The sequence below is a fragment of the Pan troglodytes genome, chromosome 13 (genome assembly GCF_028858775.2).
Source record: "Pan troglodytes isolate AG18354 chromosome 13, NHGRI_mPanTro3-v2.0_pri, whole genome shotgun sequence".
Classification (NCBI taxonomy): domain Eukaryota; kingdom Metazoa; phylum Chordata; class Mammalia; order Primates; family Hominidae; genus Pan; species Pan troglodytes.
Genome location: NC_072411.2, coordinates 40,181,503 through 40,207,150, shown reverse-complemented (window position 1 = coordinate 40,207,150; position 25,648 = coordinate 40,181,503). Strand labels below are relative to the sequence as shown.

Below are 25,648 nucleotides of genomic sequence, written 5' to 3'. Positions count from 1 at the left end.
GAGCTCTATATAATTTCAGTCCTTTAAAAGGCATTGAGACTTGGTTTATGACCCAGTATATTGTCTTTCTTAATGACTGTTCCATGCGTACATGAAAAGAAGGTCTATTCTGTAGTTGTTAGATGCATTATTCTATAAATGTCAATTAGGTCAAGTTGGTTGATCAAGTTGTTCAAATCTTCTGTATTCCTATTTCAATTAATACTGAAAGAAAGGTACTGACATCTCCAACTACAATGATAAATTTGCCTATTTTTATCATTAGTTTTGTCAGTTTTTGTTTAATGCGTTTTGGAACTCTATTGTTATGTATCTACATATCTATAATTGTTATACATTCTTGATTACTTATTCCTTCTCACATTATGAAATATTTCCTTATTTCTGCTTATATTTCTAGTTTTTCCACACTTCATTTCAGTAGTAAGGTATTTCTGGTCTTAATGTCTACTTTGTCTTATATCGATGCATTCCTACTAGCTTTATTACATTTACTTGCTATTTGCATGGTGTGTCTTTTTTCCCCATCCTTTTACTTTCCTCTTATCTGTATCTTTATATTTAAAATGATATCATGTAGATAGAAAATATTTACATTTTGTTTTTTTTTACCCAGTCTGAGAATATCTGCTCTATAATTGGGGTACTCAGTCCATATACATTCAAAACAATTTTTGTATAGCTGTGTTTATGTCTGTCATTTTGGTATTTGTATTCTCTTTTTCGTATCTGGTTTTGTTTCTCTATTCTTCCGTTTTTGACTTATATTGTGCTTAATGAATATTTTGGTATTCTATTTTCATTTCTTTATTGTTTTTTAAGCTTTTGTTCATTACATATCATAATATATTATAGTCTGCTTACAGTTAGTACTTTACATAAAATGAAATTAATAGAAGAAATAAAAATGTAGTCTTTTATATTATGGATGTTTTACCTTTTCCTGTGCTTTTTTTTTTTTTTTTTTCTGTAGAACTGTATTTCTATCTGTTGTTAGGCTGGGCTGTTTCAATTTTGCCCTTAGTGCTACGGTGGTTAGGTTTGTAGAGTCTTGCTTTGTGCATGCACGTGTCAGCCCTTCATTGAGAACGGCACTGAATGTCCTCAAGACTTTTACACTCCTCTCCCCTCACCTCCCCAAGCTTCCTTTCTCTGGTGAAATGCCCTACAAATTCCAGATTCCTTAGTATTGATCTCCTGTCTCTGAATAGGAGATTGAGAGGTAGGAGGATAGACTTGGCTTCTGTCTTCTTGATTGTGGCAGAAAGCATGAATGAATGTGGGACAAACCTCATATGTTTGCTTTCTCTCAAGAATAACAGTCCTGCTCTGCTTGCTACTTAATAGATACCTAAAAATAAATACCTAAAAAATATAAAAGACTACATTTTATTTTATTTATTTATTGCCTTATGTATTTTGTTTACTTGTATGGTAACTCACAGTAAGAGAGTGAGTGTAGTACCGTATATTTATTCCATCATGGTGGAAAACTGAATTCCTTGTACTTTACTATTTTAAGATAAACAAGGTAGATTAAAACTTATCCATAAAATAAGATCACATTTATATTTCTAAAATTTCAGTGTGGATTTTGAGTGTCAGAGAATTAGATACAGTTATAAACAGCATTATGCTTTGAATAAGCACAGACACACCTTTGACAATGTGCCCTAGAAATGAGTGCTATCTGTCCTGGTTATGAAGAGGAGATTGAAAGCTGTTTCTAAAAAGGAGGCGGGGTATTGCTATGATGTTGTTCTTTCCAACACATTAGAACTTTTCATGAAAGTTCAAATCCTAAGTTGCTATAGGAATGTTAGAGATGAGCTGATCTGTCTTCTAATTTTGTTGCCCACTTATCACAGTTCTAATATTTTCTTTGCAGTTGCTTATTTGAGTTCTATGGATCTTTTCAGGGATTAAGTATGCTACCACAATAAATGCAAATTGAGTGACAAATTTGCATTTTCAGTTTCTAATTTGTTGCATATCAGAAAGACTAGCCTCTGTGGGAACAATAAAGTAGGTACCTCAAAGTCTGAGTATCAAGATTGTTTTGTATGTAGTTGGTCTTTGCAGTCCTCATACTGCAGCATAAACCTCCTCTGCTCCCAGCTTTCCTGTATTTTTCAGCTTCATGGAACATCATTCCTGTTTATTCTTGGGTCCATTTTCTAAGAGTTGATTTCAGTGCCATTTCCTTATTTCATGGAAAGGGATGTGTTCAGGGTGACACTGGATAGTTTGTTCATTCATCTAATGTTATCATAAGATGGGTATCTCCTAGTGTTTTATTTAAATGTTAGATAAATGCAGTGAACACAAAGTCAAGGTCTTGTTCTTTTGGAACTCATAGTCTAGCAGAATCACACTAACCCAGAAACCATACCACCATGAATTTGCATCAAGGTAAAAGTCTAACTAGGAGTACTTAGTAGAGAAATGTCTTCAGTGGGGAATCTGCATCAGGTTTATAACTTACTTTCCTCTCTCCCTAAGGTGTGTGTTTCATCAGTGAACCAATATTGGAGGTAAATACCTCACAGTATGTGGGCAGGGTGAAGGTCCTCCTCAGGTGTTTTTATTCGAATTAACCACTTTAATAAACACATTCAGGAGAGCATCTGGCCTGACATAAGCCTAAGTTACTCTCTGATCACACAGCTCATGTTTTGAAATACTCTGAAGCATGTTATATACATGTCCACTTTGGTGACATGTCCACTTTGATATATACAAAGTGAATACTTTTACCTAAGGGGTTCACTCCCTTCACTTTCTGTTTGAATTCAGTAATTTGGAATGTAGCAAAACTGAAAACCTTTTCATGCATGTTGTATCTTTACCCTGTTGATTAGAAATTCATCTATGCATAAAAATCCTAGTTATTTGAGGTATGTGTGAATATTAATGCAAACATAACCTCATACTACTTCAAGACAGGCAGATGACAGTATTTAATTTTTCCTCTATTTTCAGGAATGAAATACTTTACATGAGCGAAATTTGCAAAATAACATATTTATCAAAGACTCAAAATATGTAACTATTTTGATGGAAATCTATTAAAGTTACACTTTTAATAAACAGTACCATGAATCTAATGTCATAGTTCATTATGAGAATTTAAAAAAATATTTGCATATACAAGACCACATGTCTGTCAGACTATTCAGTTAGTGTTTCTGTTGCCTTCCTATCATCTGTAACTATGTCAGGGTCCAGAAACTCCTTCTCATACCATACTTGTTAATAATCTCTCTGGATTAGTTTGGCAAATAATATTAGTTTTCTAATGAAAAAGGTAACTAAGATTATTAAATAAGTAATTTTTATTTTATATTCAAAGAATAGGATAATAAGGACATAAGGGCTTTGTGGCCTTTTTTCATTGTAGAGCATGACATTTAAAACAATTTTTCTTAGTAAAGCATGTTTGTGTTTTGATTATTTGCTACAATACTGACCTCTAGACATATATATTTATGTGTATGTATTATGTATAATATATGCATATTATGATATATAAAGAGGTTATAATTATATGACCATTGTTGCTTCTAAGTGAAAGATAAAACTAAACAAAGTTTCATTTCTGAAGAAAAACATTACTTTTTTATAAATAGTAAGAATGTCAAAAGAATTAAAGAAATGTAGAACAGATGTTAGTATACTTATGCTAAGATTGGCATCCTTACTCTGTCATTTTTAGAAATCCATCTCAGACTGCATATTAGATGTTAGAGAATAGTCGCAGTTTCAGTAAAGAAACTGTGTAATAATTTTTCTCATTTACATACTCAGTGAAGCTGGGAGATAGATTACAGTAATTAGTAGGAATCCAAATCTTATAGCACATTACAGTTGTTAATGGGTCATTTTAATTTTCACACCTAACCACATGGGACTTATTTTAGAAACATTAAAAATGTCCCCAGCCCAAGCTAAGAAAAGCATAGAGTAATCAATGGACTATTCTCTCCTATAATGGTAGTGATCTAACAATAAAATAGATTGTAGAGGCAGAGCTCATAGTGAAAGCATTTGGTCAGTGTGAGTCACCGGGAGAACTCTACACAGGAACGAAAGTATCAGGTGGAACCCTGAAGAATGCTGTATAGCCGTGTATGTGCCTTCACCAACCAGACGAGAAGGTGACAAGTGAGTCTTTTGTTCAGTATAGCTTTTGGCATTAAGAGATGTTCATGTTTTTGTCAGCTCCTCTGGATCCCTCTTGCTGGTTTTGTGTGTCCATACAGCAGCCTCTACGTGTTAGCTGTTACAGCTTACTCCAGCAACACTTACTCCAGCAACATTCCTCAGAGGACTTGGACTTGGACTCTTAGTGCCACTTTCCTGGAAGCATCTTAGAATTTACGTAGCATCTGGGGAGGTCTGTAGCTATTGACTGACAGAAGACAGGGTACAAATATCTGATTCCTTGCCCTGGCAGGAAGGAGGAGGGGGAAGCCCTCTGTAGTCTTTAATCTCTAGAGCTCCCCATGAGATCAGGCTGAGGTTAGGGTAGCACTTCTCCTGATCCAACATCTCCCACTGCCTTACCTGTTTCTACTGGCACCATTCTTCTAATAAATCATGTGTGTACAAATCCTTGTCTAAGCATCCGCTTCTGGGAAACTTGGCCTAACATAGAGGTGGTATATTCATATCTACCCTCTCATTGCCTTCCATTCAAGGATCCTCAAAATAATTTTTAACACCGTGCAGAGTGTGGTTAAAGCAAACTAAATATGGCCTGAGAAAGACTCCGTACTTCTATATTTGAGTCCTTGTGGATCAATGGTAACCTAATTTAGGAATATGCATCTGTAACAATCGCTGAGTCTTGGCCAATCCCAGAAGTCATACTTCAATCACTCATACACTGCTGAATGCTCAAACTGTGTTCAAATAAGGCAAATACCAACCTGTAACCAATCCTGCTGTTTCTGTACCTCACTTCTGATTTCTGTACATCATTTTTCTTTTTTTGTCTATAAATTTGTTTTGACGAGGAGGCATGCCTGGAGTCTCTCTGATTCTACTCTAATTCTGATTCACGAATCATTTTTTTGTTATTGTTTGTTTTTTCTTGCTCAATTAAACTCGGCTAAATTTAATTTGTCTGAAGTTTTATCAGTGCTATTTGTGAAATAATAACAAAAATCATAATCTTGGGGAGTGATAAAAGCCTTTAATTCTGACTGTCTTTATTGACCATAGAGAGATCTGAGGATTGTTGTCAGAACTAAAAGACAGGTGGAAGAGAAAACAAGGGCAGGGTAGATTACTAAGGTGGAAAAAAAATCAAAATCATGATTCAATAAACATTTATTGAATATTATCAATATTTTAGGCTTTTTTCTAGGCATAAGAAATATGTTTCTTGCCCATGGAGGTTAGATTTTAGTTGGAAGAGAAATGAGAAAACAATCAAACAAAAGAAGTTATGTATTTGAAGTAGTAGATGGCTGTCTTACTCTGAGCTGTTATAACAAAATAGCATAGACTTGGTATTACAAACAACAGAAATTTATTATTTCGGTTCTGGAGCTGGGAAGTCTAAGATTTGGTGTCTGGAGAGGGCCCGATTTCTGGTTCATAGACGGTGGCTTCTTGCTGTGTCCTCACATGGTAGAAAAGGGTACTAGCTCTATGTGGTCTCTTTCACAGGGTCACTAATCCCATTCCTGAGGGCTCCACACTCATGGCCTCATCACTTCCCAAAAGTTCATGCCTCCAAATACTATCACCTTGGAGGTTAGGATTTCAACATATAAATTTTGGGGGGATACAAACATTCAGACTATAGCAATGGCTTTAGTGATGGTCTCAGGTTCAATGAAGTCCTTCTTGAATAAAATGTTAATTCTCCCCTTTGCATTCATGACAGCTATTGTGGGAAGGAGAGACCTGACCATGTTGGGAGCCTGTTTCCTCCAGTGCTGCCTGTTGCTGTGTCTCCCAGGCACATATTACATGACCTGACCCTCAGTGAGTGCAACATAAATCCTGCCTATCCTTGACTTCATTGATTGGTATTGGAGATTCAACTCAACCACAATATAGATAAACCAACCCTCATTCTGAATTCTTACTTGTTACACACCCATTGAGACACCACTTCTACAGAAACCACAGATAGCTGTCTGCTTTTTCTCCTCTCCCCACTTAGGAAACTTGATCTCGATCACCCATCACTTTGTATATTCTCTTTCATAGAGGTATTTATGTATTGTGTTGTCTCTAAAAATATTAGTACTGTATATAAGAAATAGCCAGAAAGGGTGGATTTTTTTCTTAGATCAGCAGCTTTTTTTTCCACTCCCAGCTTCATAGCATATGCTCTGACTTCCCATGATGTTAGTTTGCCAGCCAAAGGAGCTCCTCCACTGACATTCTGTAGAAGCCTGCTTCTCAGGGTGATTGCATCAGTAGCTGATCATTTAATAATAATAACAGTAATAATAGAATATTAAATTGGGCTCATAAGAAGTCGCAAACATACTTTAAGCAATTCTAAATATTAGGCATATAAATGCACATTCATATGGCAATTATTTGACAAAGGACTTGTCTTTGACTCTGGGTCCATGATTATAATTCTGTTTCTCATATAAACCACATCCATAATGAGTTGTCCAAATTTTCTGTTTTACTTCTTTACAATGAAACAAACAAACAAAATCTTTAAAATTTTGCAAAGCAATCCAGGTCGAGAATTCTTTTACTTTTTGTGAATTATTTTTACCCTTCTTTATTCCAATGCAATTTTTTTTCTGACTAATAGTTACTGAGTCTTTGCAAAACATTTGATTTATTTTTATAGGCACAATGAACTCCCTTTTTTAAACTTTCATATTTGCATACTATTTTATTTTATTCTTTTAAAATAATGTATTACCTAATTAAATTACTTAATTACAATAACAATTTCAAATAGAACAAAAGGTTTTGGAACTAATAACTAAATAAATGGGAAAATAATTTTGTGATCATTCTAGGGATTAACTAAGGAGTTAAGTGTTCCATGGGAATCATTTTGTTTTACAGAGGAAGTTGAATGGGTTAGTTATTTTGGAAAACTGCTTATATAGAGATAAGAAAAATTCCACAAGATATGCTCCTGTCCTTTGAAGATAACGAAGTAGATTGCACTAGAAATGGGTTTGTAGAAAGAGGTGGGGCAGAACTAGTAGGTGAAATACTGTTTTGGAAAAAGGGAATAAATACTGCGAGTACTCTGACGAAAAGACTCAGAACACCAAAGCTGGGCCACATTTTCTGATCCCAAGCTCCAGATCACACATAAAATACGAACCGAATTCTGTTGTTCCCTGATAAAGTTCACGAACATACTGCCTCCATGAAAGACCTGTCATTTATATTTTGAGATTAAAGTGCTGGAAGGTTCACCCCAAATTATATCTCGGAATTCTACAATTACTGAGTTGTGCATTGTCTTCATTGTCTTTCTTCTTAGGCTTTTTTATTAAGTTTGAATCTCCTGATCATTGCAGCACATAAAATTTCTAAGTACCTGTCCTGAAAGAATATATCAGATTTCCTCTATGACAGGGCTAAAACAGTGTAAGAATACTGAGTGACTCTGTGTGAGTGATGGGGGTGGATAATAGGAAAGGAGTTATAGAAAAGAGCTTAGAAAAGAAAAGGTAGACAGCCTGAAGCATAGTCTTATCTCTTTCACAATTTTTCTAGGTGCTAATTCCCCCACTATTTATTTTATATTACAGACAATGAACTACTGGATAGAGACTGATGCCTTTAAGATAGTCCTACTTTCAATCTTCTATCATGGAGAATATCCAATCAAATGAGAAGTGGAACAAGTCAAAGTAAGCTTTTCTAAAAACAATGTTATCTGTGATTTTGGTGAAAAGATACATTTCTCCATTAAAATTGTATTTACTTTTAAAAAATGCCAATATGGTTTGTGCCCCATTTATAACCCAACATACCTGGATGATTCATCATTGCCACCAGACATAAAAATTGCAACTTTTCTTATTTTCATCAAATTACTATTTTGCCATGTAAAGAAGAGTCATTTTGTAAAATTCTAAACTTTTACAAAGGTAAGAAATGGTGAAATAATAACAACATTTGTCTTCTGTCAAAAAATATTGACATGATATTACCATAGCAAAATTGGTTTGTGTTCTGAAGTATGTCTCAAAGGTAAATCAGACTTTAGATTTTTTTAAACAATCTAAATTGTTCTTTTGATATTAATGTCTATAAAAACATTAGGACATATAAGTGCAGAAAAGAGATTCTATAAAGTAGACATAAAATTTGGGTAAGATCCTTGAAATTCCCTGAACACTCATTTGACATATTTGACATTGACTCAAGTCATTTTCAAAGTATAATGTGACATATTTCATATTTCATTAGTGTCTAAATTGTGGACTTCTTAGACCAGAAAAAGCCCTTTGTAAATGGCTAAGAAATGTCTGTTTACTATCTTTGCAAGATTCTATTCAGAGAACTGGGCAAAGAAAGGGTGTACTATGTGAATGAAAAAATAAAAATTTATATAGCAAATTCATGTAGTGGAGAAGAGCCCAGAATGATTAAAACATTGGCAGCAAATGCTCTTAGCAGTGAAAGTGAACTACGGTCTACTAGTCAACAATTTCTGAAGTTGGAGGTCTATTTCACCTCTTGTTTCTTATCCATGCCCATTAACCTCATGCCAGAATCAAACACCTAGTGCCATCTGTCTAATCAGACTGATAAAGCCACAGGACATGGAAATGCAGACAAGGATGCCTTTCATACTTTTTAAAAAGTCTTTATTTTGATGTTGTTAAGGAGGGAAAAAAATGAACCATAAACAAAATGTGATTTAATTTAATTGGCTTTAAAATAGTAAATTGAGAAATAATAATAATGCAACTCATTTGCTTTCAAACTGATAACAAAATTCAAATTCACCTCATGCTTATTAAGCACCTTCAATATTCAAGACATGTTCCAGGCAAAATGAAGGAACAAGGATGACTGGTGGAGAGTAAGCAGTCTGCGTGGTGTGCTGGCTGGCTGAGGTGGTCTTGTGGATCTGGGACACTGGAGGAACTGCTGTCCTGGGAGGAAAGTCTGGCAAAGCAAGCCTGGATCAGTGGAAGGGCTTGAGCAGCAGGCTGAGCAGTATGGGCTTTGGACTACAGGTAAGGAAAACCCTTCACAGGTTTCTAACAAGGGAGATGAGCCCATTGGGGTATTCAACTTGATGCAACACTTATAGGAATAAGTAAGCACAAAACTCTTCATTCCATTCCACTTTGGTGAGTTGAGGAGGGGCAAGGTAAGGGGGAAGAAGAAAGAAGAAGGAGATACAGGCGTAAGAGTGAACACTAGAGAAGCAGGAAAGGGGAGAAACATATTCTGAGCAAGGAATCAAAGCCGGACTAGGATTGAATAGGAGGGTTTTGTTTTGTTTTCAAGAGATAGAGTCTTGATCTGTCACCTTGGCTGGAGTACAGTGCTACAATCCTAGCTTACCGCAGCCTTGAACTCCTGGGAGCAAGTGACACTCCTGCCACAGCCTCCTGAGCAGTTGTGATTACAGACATGTGCCACCATGCTTGGATACTTTTTAATAAATTTTTTTTGGAGAGATGGAGGTCTCACTATGTTGCCCAGGCTAGTCTCAAATTCCTGGCCTCAAGCAATCCTCCCACCTCAGCCTCCCAAAGTGCTGGAATTACAGGCATAAGCCACGCACCCAGCCTACATGAGAAAGTTAAGTGAATGTTTAGTTGAGAATTAGATGGCGAACATAATCTGCTGCTCCTTTGAGCTGGGAGCAACTCACCCACCATTTCCTAAACTAGAAGTTAAACTGGTGACCTGCAGTCAACAAGGCCCTAAAAGTTGGATTTACTTTATTTATTTAATTTTCTGTTTTTAAACTTAATTGTTTTTAATTTTTTGTTTCTTTGTATTTATACATCTTTAACATATTTTAAATTTGGGTGCCTTTAGGAGGCTATGCCATTCTGCAATTCGACACTCCCTATTTACTTACATCCATGTTTATATGCCAGCCTGGCTTCTGTAGGCATTTGAGTTTGTAGTTCCAACTAGCAGATAAAGACTTGTTTGCTGAAAATAAATACAAGATATTTGTATCTCTGTACACTTTAAAATTAAGAATATTAAAACACATATGTTTAGAAATTTGGAAAGATATATTGTATACTTCTCTCCCCCAATGTTTACAAAGAGAGCAGTGGGTATTTGTAAGAAATGTATCAGATGCTCTCAAAGTGATTTTCATGCTTTATCAGCAGCCATTAAAAGAGCGTCTGCCACAAATATTTAGCCTCTCTGATGTTTTTACACAGTCATTTGTACCACTTTGGGCAGAAATCAGTTGGTCAAATCTCAATTTTCTCATTTTCCTCTTCTCTTGCTTCAGGAAAACTAGTAGATTTACTTTCCCCTTGTTTCTTACTTTTTGAAAAATGATAGTAGCCAATTAAAAATTATTGAGTAGTATGTTATAGTGTATTCTGGTTTTTGGCAAGGTTGCTTATCCACAAAAAATAGCTCTGATATTGGCCAACATAGTTAACTATATTGTCAAGCACACTGGTCTCCCACTTATTTTCATTCAGATCTGTGCCCAAAAAATATCTACAATTGTTTTCTTTTGAGTGGTAAGGGCATATAACTCCTCTGCCACTCTCACCAGGAAGAATGCATATATTTATCTGTGTGAGATTAAGGTAGAAAAAGACATATGTAATTATGATGGGTCTGCATTTGACTAATGAGTAGGATATTTGAAACATCGAAGGTCTTAAGATGTTATTAAATTGTGCACTTAGGATGGGTAAATTTTATTGTATGTATATAACACTTTAATTAAAAACATTTTTAAAGTGTAAGATCTAAGACCACTAGATAAACGTGGCAGAGGATACATGCATTTATATTTGCCTCCACTTCAAATCCTACCACAATAAGTGTAAAGAAAAGAAAAAGTTATAAATCTGTAGTAGTCAAGTGACCAGAAGTGGAGAAAACAATTAATTAAGAAGAAATGCTAATAAAATTTATAATGACTGAAAGTGAAGAGAAGAACCTAAATCTTACATGCCTGCAGAGATGGATACCAATATGTAGTCAACCACAGGGCCTCAGAAAATGGCAATGACAGATGGTCTCAGAAATTGTTTCGAGTACTCCAAAATGAGTGACTGAAGTATGGAGCTGAAAATGGAGTGATCAAGAGTCAGACCAAAGAAGGGTCAGCCTGTCTTTGAAGATTTGTGAGAATGACAACTCAGACTTGGTTCAAGATTCTTTTTTTTCCATTGGTACTAGCAAATCATTCCCAAGCTAATTCCAAAACAGAGATACAAGGGAGTACCCAGCTGTCAGGGTCTCTGCATTTCTCCCACACAAGTACATTGGAATTGTCGGAAAACAGCTTCATGTGCAAGAAATTCACAAAGCAGAAGATCCCTATTATCCTATTATCATGCAGAGATCTGTCCTAGGGTCCTAGGAAGAAACTCTTGCCAAGATACTCTTTTGAGTTCAGTAAGCACCTACAACAGACCTAGAGATGGCTCACCTCAGGGTGAAAGGCCACACAGGGGACATTTGGGCCTTCAGGATCCTAGTTCTACTCCCAGATAGCCCAGTGACCACCTCTTCCAAGAGACTAGGGATTGACTCTTTGCATACATCGAATAAATCAGCCTTTGGATTTGGGAACACCGGACACAATGGAAAACAGAGAATAGAGCTAGATTTAAAACAGGGGACCTAAGCAAAAATATGCATGCAAAATGTCAAGATCTCATCCTCTTCTTCAGAGGACCAGCAGCCAGGCCTATAAACTGAGGGCAGAGACTAAAAGATCCTTCTTTGTACAGTGTCAGAGAAAATGTTAACTGACACTAAAATTTAGAATTTTACCAATGAAATAGTTGCGTTCACATATCGACTCCCTGCATGGAAGCTCACCCATCCACAAGTCGCTGCTAAGCACACACAGTGTACACTTGGCTTGTAGGTGCTTCATTATTTAATGTAGACATTTAGTCTAGGATCAGCAGACATTTAGGAGAGGCTCTAGGATCAAAGGTAGAGCTGAAAGTCAATAAATGCTAAGAGAAAACTTAGAGAAAACAGAGACAATGCAGAGAAGAAAAAATATATATGGCTACATTTATGGATAGATATGTTAAGTTGAATCATATGAAACTACCATTTTTGTAGATCAAATGATGAAATAGCAGCAATTTCACAAGGTCATTAATGACCTAATATACTGCCAATAGAAGTTCCAAAAGAGAGGAAAAAGAAAAAGGGCAGAGTTTTTTTGTTTTGTTTTGTTTTCAGGGGAGTTTGAGTGTGGGGAGTGGGCAGAGCAATTATCAAAGAAATAATATCAGATAATTTTATAGACAGAAAGAATACAATTCTGTTGATTAAAGAGATTCTCAAAAAGAAGAGTCTAGCAATGTAAATCACTTCAAAATTTTGGAACATGAAGGATAAGGAATAGATGCTAAAAATATTCTAGATGGAAAAAAATTGGTCACACACAAAATAAAGAATATGAAGTGGTGTTGATCATCTCACTAACATTGGAAATTAGGAAACAATAAACAATATTCTTACAATGTTGAGCAAAAATAATTTTCAACCACCAATTTCTCCCCCAGCCAAACTGGATGAAAGAATTTTCAGATGTGTACTATATACATATGTGTGTATATATGCATACACGCATACACACACACACACATATGTATGTATGTATTTCTTTTTACCCTCTTCTTCATGCACTAGGTCAAGAATATACTGGGGTTGTGTCTCACCAAAATAAAACCAAAGGGAAAGACATGAGATATTGGGTCCTGACACAGGAGGGCAATGACGGAAATTCTCAGAACAAGAGCAATGGGAATGCAGCTATGCAGTTGCCCAGGAGAGCAAGCATTCAGTGTGGACAGGGGAGTCAAAGCTCCAAGAAGGGTGCACTCATTAATGAAATCGAAATAACTGATTATCCTGTACATTCTACAATTTGCAAAACGGTATTGAGGGGCTGACGGATGGTCAAAAGTAATTATAGGTCAATATAAGAATAACAATATGGAGAAAAGTAAGGCAACTTATTAAGAAAAGTTTTATCAGAAAGTAAAATTAGTATTTCCCACTATTTGGCTCAGCAATAAACAATACTGCTTTGTAAAAATAATATAAATACTGAATATTGATATAAGTCCAAAATGTGAAATATAATTGAACTTTGTTGGGGAGAGAAAACAATGAACAAGGATAATTGTGCAAGAGAGTTAAAGCCTTAGCTACCAAGTAAGAAGCCAAAATATAATATCAAACAACTGCTCATAGCAGCTTACTTTTTTTTTTTTTTTTTTTTTGATATGGAGTCTTGCTCTGTTACCCAGGCTGGAGTGCAGTGGCCCGACGATAGCTCACTACAGCCTCAAAATCCCAGGCTCAAGTGATCCTCCCACTTCAGCCTCTTGAGTAGCTACCATAGGTGCATGCCACCATGCCCAGCTATTTTTCCTTTTTAAATTTTTTGTAGAGACAGGCTCTTGCTTTCTTGCCCAGGCTGTTCTCAAATTCCTGGCCTCAAGCCATCTTCCTGTCTTGGCTTCCCAGTGTGTCAGGATTAGAGGTGTGAGCCACTGCACCTGGCCCTAGCTTACTTTTTAATAGCTAAATGCCCATCAACAAATAGTTGAATGGATAAATTAAATAGTGATATATCCTTATAATGGAATAATAGTCAAAAATCAATAAACTGTTGATTTATGCTCAACCTGAATGGATATCAAAATATTATACTGAATGAAAAAATATTGAACAAACTTACATAAAATATGATTCAATTTATAGAAATCTCTAGGAAGAATAAACTAACGTTTAGTGATAGAAAGTAGACCAATGGTTACGTAGGTCTGGGAATAAGGGAGGTAGGGAGGAAAGACTGGGTTTCAAAGAGGCATGAAAAAGCCTTTGGGGATGATGGGAATGTTCATTATCTTCACTGAGGTGATTATTTTATGGGTATATGTATGTGTATATATATGTCAAAATGTATTAAATTGTAAACTTTAAATATGTGTGGCTTATCATATATTAATTATACCTTAATAAAGCTGCAAAAATAGGCCAGGTGTGGTGGCTCACGCCTGGAATCCCAGCATTGTGGGAGGCCAAGGCAGGTGGATCACTTGAGGCCAGCAGTTGGACTAGCCTGGCAAACATGGCAAAACCTCATTTCTACTAAAAATACAAAAAAATTAGCCATACATGGTAACTCATGGCTGTAATCCTAGATACTCTGGAGGCTGAGACATGAGAATCACTTGAATCCAGGAGGCGGAAGTTGCAGTGAGCCGAGGTCGTGCTTCTGCACTCCAGCCTGGGCAACAGAGAGAGATTCTGTCTCAAATAAATAAATAAATAAAGCTGTAAAAATAGATTCTAAAATTAACAAAATAAAGAATTTCAATTTAATGATTATATTTTAGCAGAAACATATAAATAGCAGAAAACACATCTAGGGTGAAAAATAGCAGTCTTTGGGGAGCAGGATTGGGGAAAAAGAAGATACTGCTCACTCTTAATGAAAACCTAAGAGTACAATTTCCTTTCTAAAATTATGTACATGCATTCCTTTTGTAAAATTTAATACATTTTTTGGCCATTTTAATAAACACATGTACACAGATACTATATACAGTGATATGTACTCATGTTTTCCCCAAAGTAGACAAGAATGTGTATTTCAGAGGTTGACTTTTATGTGTGGCCCTTATGGCTCAATAAGTAATTAGTAATTAAAAGTAATGGCAAAAACCGCATATACTTTTGCACCAACCTAATTGAAAATGGATGAGAAGGGCTCACTTTAAGTCCACTGAAAGTAGAGTTTCATGAGGAAATAAGCTTTACTTGCCTTTTAAGATAATATTTTTTTTGCCACTCAACTGCAAATTCAAGAATGCTGTAACTGGTAGGTTCTAAGGGAGAGTAGTTTGGTAGAATTGGGCAAATACAACTTATACAACTTTAAAGGTATATTTTTCCAATCTGGACCAGCTTTTCAAAATTTGGAAGATTTGCGTTTGATTTTTGCAACGGCCAGTCACAGTAGGTTACGGTCTTCCTACAGTGAAAGAGGGTCCTCTTCAATACACCTGATGATTTGGCTCCTTATATTTCACTGGTTTTGAATGATACTATGTCCTGAGTATATCCACATACTCACATTGCATGTGTTGGATCAAACTAGAGATTTCAGAGGGGAAAATCTTGTTTTCATAATGGACATTCACTCAAATGAATAAATATATGAATAAACATACTACAATCAATATCTGATCTATAATAACACAGTAGCTAGACAAAGGCATGTAAATAAGTACAGCTAAGCACAGCTAACGTGGGTTCTGGTGATATTCCCATCACACTGTTCATTCAACTTTGTGCCACAAGTTTTCTTGGCTTGTTATGACTATTAACTGAAACACATATAAGGAAGTTCTTTGTAAACAATACATGTAGCAATTAATTAATTATACTATGTGCCATGGAATGTAGTAGTTAATGTTCAGAATAATACACTTTATAGTAACTTTAAATAAAAATTGGTCATAATCTTGATCATTGTAGCATTGCTTCTGAGTCTGATTTTGATAATAAAATTTATCAGCAACCCATTAACAATGTAAATAACTTGTTAAGTATTTCCATCAAATGAGCTTTCTTCATGTGGAAAGACCTAGAAGGAGTATTTAAAATAAAACAGAAAATCAACCACTTGGACATGATGACTTTATTGCCATATAGAAGCAGACTCTGCTCCTTTCAAAGTCCTTGGAACATGAGTAGGAAACCGTACCCATCACCCCAAATAGTACAAACCTATTAGTAACTCCATATTTCATTATCCATAACATTTTTTTCAGAATACATTGGTCCTTTCCTTAAGATTAAATGGTTAAAAAAAACTAGGACAAAAAATGGGACCTATGCACATGGAGATGTCTACCAGAAAGTTGATGAAAGCTATGAGTGGACCCTAATCTGGCTAAATGAATCAACTTCACATTCTCTATCAGACCCCTTTAAAAACCCTTCACTTTCGCCTGCTTCCCCAAGAAAGAGCCACAGCTATGCCCAGATAAATGGAAATAAAGCACTTTATAAGATGCTTTATTATTAAACTTAATTCTTGTTCATTCTCAACAGAATTTGTTGCATACACACAGAGAGAAATAGTTTCCAGAATACAAATATATTTGATTATTACTGATATAGAAGTTAATGACAAGAGATAGGAAGAAAAAACACAAAACTTTATTTACCAGAATATACCAGAACATTCACTGGCTAGTTTTGTGGTTTTTTTGTTTTGTTTTGTTTTGTTTTTTTGGTTTGAGGAGGTGGGAAGGCATGCAGGTTCTAGCAAAGGAAGTCAAAGACTTAGAGATGAATTCATGAAAATATCATGACCTTTTCAGATGACTGGCTAAGGACATCAATTATAATATCTTGATCTGTATTAGCACAGAAGAAAGCAGAAGTTCCAAGTCCTTAATAGCTTAGCAGAAAATAGTCATGTGGTACGTTTTAACATTTATAAACAAAAACCAGAAGAATTAAAAAATTGTTCCTCATTAAATTTAAGGTATAGTTATTTTCTGATTAGATTACAGGTAGCAAACAATTCTTCAGCAAGAAGACTATGTTTTGCTTTTTATGTGTTTGAAACAGAAAAATCCTTTTATTTCACTGGTTTTGAATGATACAGCTACTGATATTTCTAGAGCCAGTGTGGCACCAGACATATTACAATTTGAGTCAGTGAAGTTACAGAGAGAACAAGTGACCTACAGTATAATCAAAACAGTGTAATAAAAACCCAATTCCCAGACAAAGTCTTCCAAACAAGGAAAATCACAGGTACAATGGCAGGAACATGATGTGTGAGAGACACTGATCATGCTGTGAGATGAAGAACATAGACTTTGAGGTCAGAAGTGCTTGGCTTAAGAAGAAGCCCTGTTACTTGCTTGAAAAGAGTGCAGCCCGGGGCAAACCTCTCGAGCTTTCTTAGCTGAAACATCCACCTCTATGCCTGTTCTTCACCTTCCCAGAGTTATTATGCAGAGATCAAATAACACATAAAACTGCATCATACTTTATAAGGTGTTATGCAAACATAATGCATTATTTTTCTTTCTTGGGTAAAACTGAAAAAAAGCTCAATTATAGAATCAACCTGCAAACTTTTTAATCTAAAGTATAATAAGATCCTGTAATTAGATCCTGTATTAGTTACGATAGAAAAGCAAATTTTCTTTACTGCCATTTAATCTTTTATAACAATATTCTGAATAAAACCCAATTTGATTAGTTTCTTTGAATGATTGTGAAGAAATTCAGTGTTATAGGTAAAATAATTTTAAAATTTAATTTTCATCCTTTTGGTTTGGGGGGTGGCAGGCTTTAATGGCAGTAAGATAAACTTTTAATGAACAGAGAAAAACTGAGGTCATATGGGAAATATTATGTCACATAAAAATAATAGGTATTTCTTCTTATTTAAGACACAATTGGTATTTCCACATGGATTTTAAGAATTTCATCATAAATACTGATGAAGAGACCAGTCTCACTCGCTTTATTGATTATAGGGAATTACAAGACTGCAAAATGTTAAAATATCCAAAAATTCTAGTTTGGAATTTCATTATCATCTTTTTTCTTGATGATTTCAGCTTTAAAATAATTACAATAATTACAAGTATCCATCTAAAATGCTAGAACTAATAGATCAATTTCAGTTTCATGACCTCATTCAATACTGTCTTATAACAGTCATTTTGTGTTGCTTATAACAGAATACCTGAAACAGGGTAATTAATAAAGAAAAGAGTTGTATTTCTTGCAATTCTAGAGGCTGGGAAATCCAAGGGCATGGATTGGCTCCTGGTGAGGGCCTTCTTTCTGGTGGGGTCTCTCTACAGAGTCCCAGGGTAGCAAGAGCATCACACAGTGAGAAGGCTGAGAGTGAGGGCATACTTGCTCAGGTCTTCCATTTCTTATAAATGCATCAGTTCCATTTCCAGGATAAGCTATTAATTCATTAACCCACTAATCCATTCATGAGACAGAGCCCTCATTATCCAATAAACTCTTAGCGGCCCCATCTTTCCATAATGTCACATTGGAGATCAGTTTTCAACACTTATAATTTAGGGGACACATTCAAACCATAGCAAATACTTGTACAATCAAGTATGGCAAGTTTTATCATAGTGATGACTGTAGCTGCCTATAGCACAGATTTTAAGGAAGAACCAGTAATGATGTCCAAATCTTTTGGCAGAAAAGCCTTGGTCCCTGGTCATTGCATAAGGTCACTGCATTGAGTGTATAATAATACTCAAACTGCATGTTCATGTCAAACCCAATTGTGGCTCAATGTAAAGAAAAACATTGCAACAACCCAAAATCCCATGTCTGTGTGTAGATTAATAAATCACTTGGAGACATTGGCCCAGATCATTTTACAGTCCCTTACAAACAGATAGTGTTGTGCCCTGCCTTACATCACAAGTGCCTCCAGTTTAGGAAGTATGTATTTTCTACAGAACATGTGAGGCTATGCACATAGTAGGAAAGTTAGTTTTCTTTTTTTTTTACATTAAAATTATCTTATATTTGCTTAAATGAATGTTCTGAAAATATATTCCATTTACAATAGAATTGTTACAAGCAGACACTTTTATCTAGTTTTATATCATTTCTTTTTTTTTCAATTTTACCATTTCATTTATTATTATTATTTTTTTATTATACTTTAAGTTCTAGGGTACATGTGCACAACGTGCAGGTTTGTTACATTTGTATACATGTGCCATGGTGGTGTGCTGCACCCGTTAACTCTTCATTTACATTAGGTATATCTCCTAATGCTATCCCTCCCCGTTCCTCCCACCCCATGACAGGCCCTGGTGTGTGATGTTCCCCTCCCGGTGTCCAAGTGTTCTCATTGTTCGATTCCCACCTATGAGTGAGAATGTGCGGTGTTTGGTTTTTTTGTCCTTGCGATAGTGTGCTGAAAATGATGGTTTCCAGCTTCATCCATGTCCCTACAAGGGACATGAACTCATCCGTTTTTATGGCTGCATAGTATTCCATGGTGTATATGTGCCACTACCAATGACTTTCTTCACAGAATTGGAAAAAACTACTTTAAAGTTCATATGGAACCAAAAAAGAGCCTGCATTGCCAAGACAATCCTAAGCCAAAAGAACAACGCTGGAGGCATCACGCTACCTGACTTCAAACTATACTACAAGGCTACAGTAACCAAAACAGCATGGTACTGGTACCAAAACAGATATAGATCAATGGAACAGAACAGAGCCCTCAGAAATAATACCACACATCTGCAACCATCTGATCTTTGACAAACCTGACAAAAACAAGAAATGGGTAAAGGATTCTCTATTTAATAAATGGTGCTGGGAAAACTGGCTAGCCATATGTAGAAAGCTGAAACTAGATCCCTTCCTTACACCTTATACAAAAATTAATTCAAGATGGATTAAAGACTTAAATGTTAGACCTAAAACCATAAAAACCCTAGAGGAAAACCTAGGCAATACCATTCAGGACATAGGCATGGGGAAGGACTTCATGTCTAAAACACCAAAAGCAATGGCAACAAAAGCCAAAGTTGACAAATGGGATCTAATTAAACTAAAAAGCTTCTGCACAGCAAAAGAAACTACCATCAGAGTGAACAGGCAACCTACAGAATGGGAGAAAATTTTTGCAATCTACTCATCTGACAAAGGGCTAATATCCAGAATCTACAAAGAACTCAAACAAATTTACAAGAAAAAAACAAACAACCCCATCAAAAACTGGGCAAAGGATATGAACCAACACTTCTCAAAAGAAGACATTTATGCAGCCAAATGACACATGAAAAAATGCTCATCATCACTGGCCATCAGAGAAATGCAAATCAAAACCACAATGAGCTACCATCTCACACCAGTTAGAATGGCGATCATTAAAAAGTCAGGAAACAACAGGTGCTGGAGAGGATGTGGAGAAATAGGAGCACTTTTACACTGTTGTTTGGACTGTAAACTGGTTCAACCATTGTGGAAGACAGTGTGGCGATTCCTCAAGGATCTAGAACTAGAAATACCATTTGACCCAGCCATCCCATTGCTGGGTATACACCCAAACGATTATAAATCATGCTGCTATTAAGACACATGCACATGTATGTTTATTGTGGCACTATTCACAATAGCAAAGACTTGGAACCAACCCAAATGTCCATCAATGATAGACTGGATTAAGGAAAGTTAGTTTTCATTGACTATGTTATCATAAGTCAGTAAGCATGGGCTTCAGGTTCCTCATTAGAAAGGTAGCTTAATAATACCTGCCCTTTCTATCTTAAAAGTACATATGTGAAGGTAATGATGTTCCACAAATATTGGGTGGTCTTAATACATTTTCTGCTAGACCCATCCTCCTGACTCTAATCTGGCCTTTCCATTTAGATAATGCTGCCTTACCTAATATCATTTCAAAGCACTCAGAGGCTGCTTCATCCTGATATTTCATGAGATGGGCTACAAGCCCCAACCAACACGTTTTCTTTTCAACAGTCATGTAATTGCTACTTCATTCCTGTGCATGGATCTGAGTCTGTTTAATGTCAAAGGCACATCATCACAGACATAAGCAAACTTCATCTCTCCTATCCTCTTGCTGTGAGGGTAAGAAGTCTTTAACTAAAGATGTCCTTAGATCAGTGAAAAAAACAAATAAAAGAGTACATTCTCTTTTCTGAGTTTTCCAGAAAACCAATGATACCAGCATACCTACAGGCATAATCCAGTCATTATTACATGAATTCATAATATTTGAGTAGATGGTTATTATTGGTTGGTTCACTCCTGAAGATGCACCACCATAGGTGCCACCAGTGTTCTAGATGATTTCCAAATTTCTTTCTGGTCTGAAATCCAGGATTCTTTGTTGGGTCCTGGGAATACCAGCAGGAGTTGGCAAAGTGATGGGACAGTTGGGCTAGTACAATCAAATTAAAAAAAAAGTGATGGATTTTCCTTAAGCTTTCAAGCCATAGTGTTCAGTTGAAGCCAAGGCTGCATGAGGATGGTTGAGTCTGTCCTGGCTAAAATGCTTCACTGAACCCTCAGCACTTTAGGTGTGCCTGATACCCTGGTGTCACTCAGCTGCATCATGAACATGCATGCACATATACACATGCACTCATAGAAGAAAAATAAGTGGCCTCAATAACAGAGATTTGGCAATTACCAAATATATTTAATTGATGTAGAATATCTCATTGGGTTCTTACACCTATCAAAGCTATGATTGTTAGACTCGGCATACTCTATAACTAAAGAATGCATGGTTTACTGTTTTCATCGAACGATAATTCTGTAATGTCTCCAGGGTTTTTGTCTGAACATGTGGCCTCATAACATTTTAATATGTTTATAGTAATAATAAAGTTTTATAAATTAACTACTTTGCTAATACTTTGAAAGATAACTCAGGCTCTGAATTAGATATTTAAAAATTTGAATGTCAATACAAACATGACCAGGAAGACTATGCAAAAATTTTTTTTTCATTTAAGGGGCTAAAGACTATGTAAACACATATATCTAAATAACATAGTCTTCTAACAGTTGTGATAGTCACAAGCATTATTCTTTAACTGTCATCACTGCTTGTGCTATTATCAATGGAATACATCAGAAATGGATCAAGTCAAACTCTAGATATACTTCCTCTTGACATCTTGGGAGGAACATATATAACATTGGAAGAAACCCATTCCACATTGTCTACGAAATAAAAAACATTTTTCAGTGAAATTGATGCAAAATCACTGGGAAACTTCAGAAAAAACTGTTTCATGCATTACAGAAGATACATATTTTCTTCTATTACCTTTTGCTAATACCATTTTCATCAATAAAGGTCTTTGTCTGGCTGCAAAAGATACAAAGAAAACCTTTTTATATCATAGTGAGAACAACCTTGATGTAGTTCCTCTGGCTTTGAATTATAATGTATGTCATCAGTAATGTAAGTTGTTATAATTTACTTCTGACATTAAGATGTTGCTTTAGGGCATATTGTTGCAAATGTATCCTATTCACTTTCTTGCCTTCTAAATGCCCTTCATGTTTCAGTAAAACAATCCAATCAAAACTAAAGACCAAAAACACTGTAAAACAAATCAAGCATACAAACAGTTTCTAAGCATTCCTGTTACATTTTAGCCCTTTAGCCAGTGGCTCTAAAATTTCTTAAACTGTATATAGTAGTTTAAGTTTGCAAACGGGGCACAGAAAATGTCATCATGAATATTGTTTTCAGTCAGGTTCCGAAGGACTGCAAGGAAATACCTGGGGGATACTAGAATGATTTGGATCACGGGAAGCCACCCCAGGTAAAGCTCTCAAAGATCATATTCAAGGCGACTTAACCACATTCCTTCCTCTTGGTGCAGGACCCTTGCGACTGTAACCTCACACAGGAGATAGCAACCAAGCCCACTGTATCCCCTCTACTGAGATGTCGCAATAAGATAGAGAGGGATCCCTTCTGAGAGGTTTGATTTATTTGTTGTTGGTGGCAAAAGAATTCAAAGCTATTAAGAGAGTTCCACCTATTGAGTCTCTGGAATATAGATTTTTAAAAATTATTATTATTTTTTTGAGATGGGGTCTCACTGTGTCAGCCAGGCTGGATGGAGTACAGTGATGCAATTATGGTTCACTATAGCCTTGAACTCCTGGACTTAAGTGATCCTTCCACCTCAGCTTCCTGAGTAGCTGGGATTACAGGCACGTGACGATCACCTGGCTAGGATTTTTATTATTGTTGCTCATGATGATAAGCTAAATTTCTGAAGCAGAACATTAATTCACTGTAGGAAATGATTGCCAGATATTCATTGCAAAAATGTCAGGCCACCAATGAGAAAAGGGCTGACAAAATTTCTTTCTGTATTGATGCCTTCCTTCCAGAGTCCAAGGGGGATTTTAATATTATCAAGTGGAATAATTTAATATTATTCTTAAATATTTAAATATTTTACTTTTAGACAAATAATTTAGAGAAAGTATGTGTGTATACATATATATGCATGTATAATTTTCCACTTACAAAAATGACCTCAGAGTTTTAGTCCTTATAAGTAACATCTTCCCTAATTTTAATTTTTCTATGTAGTACGTAAGTCTCATGAGACCCATTCACTACCACTATCTATTAAGCATCTGCTTAGCATGAAACAATACTGTACTAGGTACTGGCAATACACCAGTGAATAAAATAAACATGGTCTCTGGCCTCATGGAGCAAACATTCTACTTGGGACAGGCAAATGATATAGAAGTAAACAGATAAAGAATATACTTTCTGATAAGCACTATGAAGAAAACAAATAGGCTGATGTAATTCAGAGTGACTAAGTGAATGATGTCACTTTACACTGTCAGAAAGACTTTTCTAGAGAAGTGACATGTGAACTGAGATGCAAATAACCAACTAAATTTGTTCAGTGCAAGGACCAAGTACTTCAGAGGATGTGCAAAGGTATAGGGAAGGAACAACTTTGGCTCATTTGAGAAATAGGAAAATACATGGGCTATGGTGGCTGTTGCACAGGGAGCAAAAGGAAGTTATTATAAGAGGCCAGTAGGGACTGAAAATGTGGAAGCTGTGGGAAGAATTGTGGATTTGGTTTTGAATGCAGTAGGACATTGTTGAAGATTTTAAGAAGGTTAAAGGCATCATCTTAGGTAGTTTTTAATGATCACTCTGGTTAGTTTTAGGTGACGGCACAGGGAAGCAAAAGTGGAGGGACGGAGATAGGGAAACTATCAGAATAAAGAAGAGAGATGGAAGTAGTGTGGGCTGGAAAGCTAGCCGTGGAAATGCAGAGAAGAGTCTGGATTTGAGCATGTATCAGATGTAAGACCCCCACAGATTGCTGATGGTTTGTGCTAGACACAATTCTACAGTGGCCTCTAAGATTCCTGCCCCTGACATTATGCATGCCTTGTATAATCTCCTGCCCTTGAGTGTGAACAGGACCTGTGACTATGATGGGATACTTATTCTCATGACTACAGTATATTTATTGTGTAAGATTTCCTCATAGCACACTGAAGGGAAATTTTTCTGCTGGCCATGTTGTAGGAGGGCCACATGGCCAGGACCTGAGGGTGGACGGCCGCTAGATACTGAGCATAACCCCAGTTAATAGGGACCTCAGCCCTACAATCACAAAGATCCAAATTTTACCAAAAATCTAAAGGAGCTTGGAGGGGGACCCCAAGCCTCACTTGAGATTGCATCCCAGTGGGAATTTTGATGACAGCCTGTGACACCCTGAGTGCCAACCAGTGCCCTAACTCCTGATCTGTGGAAACTGACAGATAATAAATTTGCATTGTTTTAAGATGCTAAGTTTATAGTGATTTGTAGTGTGGTAATTGAAAACGAATACGTAGTTTGTAACAGAGAAGATCAAAGATAGGGATAAAACAGGAAGTTCAAGATTTTTGGCTTGGTTTCTGAATACCATCCTCCACTAAAAGAAAGAGTGTCCCTTGGAAAAATAGCTGATTCTGGGGCTAAATCAGAGAATTAACAAAAAGATCCATAAACATATATTTGTGTTACAAAGGAAGGAAATATTCAAAAAATGAGGGGATATATCCAAAGAGACATTGGACTAGATTGGAGGGGACTTCTGCTGGCCAACTCAAAGACCACCTGAGCAGCAAAATCAATAATGAATAATGGTTTGTGACCCATTAAAATATCAATTCATAAGTCTATTTTATATAAATGAATGAAGAGACAAATAGATTAGGGAGAAATGATAGTTCTTCCTTCCAAAAGAATACCAATACATTTTGAAGGAGTTATGAATATAGAAAACTCACCATTTGATAACCATCATAGTCATAATTGATTCAATGGGAGGTATAAATGGATGCTAAGACTTTGGCATGGAGACTTGACAGAAAGCAGTACATCAGTCATGGTCCAAGCAGGAAAACAGAGTCATAAAAAGATTACATATAGCAAATATTTATATATAAAAACATAGACATACATATGATTTTTGACAGGCACTTAGCCTTCTGCAATTATGAAAGTCAGTCAAGCGATTTAAGCAAGCTGTTGTCTCTGTGATGTTGGAGCTTTGAAGTCCAAAGTGTAGGCAGTAGGCAAAGGGAAATAGATGTAAACTGAGTGGCAAGCAGAGCAAGCTGAAATTCACAAGCATAAGCTGCAGATCAGAAGATGAACTGAAACCTGTGTCAGTTCTTGTTGCTTCGGCCTTTGATGGTATGGATGTCCTGCAGAAGTCAGGGCCCTCCTACCTGGCTCGCAGGTCAGAGAAGCTGAAAAGGAAATCAGGAAGAGGTGAGCAGTTGCAGTCCTGGCTCCTGCGCACCAATGAGCTAGGCCAGTGGGTGAGTGACCAACGTGAGAGATAACAGAATGGGTGCAGCT

The 25,648-nt window shown here is 36.1% G+C and overlaps 1 long non-coding RNA gene across 2 annotated transcripts in view; it reads left to right on the top strand.

Annotated features, from left to right (window-relative positions):
* Nucleotides 1-25,648, top strand: part of LOC129143307 (uncharacterized) — a 425,562-nt gene that overhangs the window by 342,400 nt on the left and 57,514 nt on the right. For both annotated transcript variants that reach the window (XR_010149731.1, XR_010149732.1), the window contains exons 5-6: nucleotides 7,758-7,859; nucleotides 8,997-9,197. This is a non-coding gene — a long non-coding RNA (uncharacterized LOC129143307). The remainder of the gene's footprint in view (nucleotides 1-7,757; nucleotides 7,860-8,996; nucleotides 9,198-25,648) is intronic.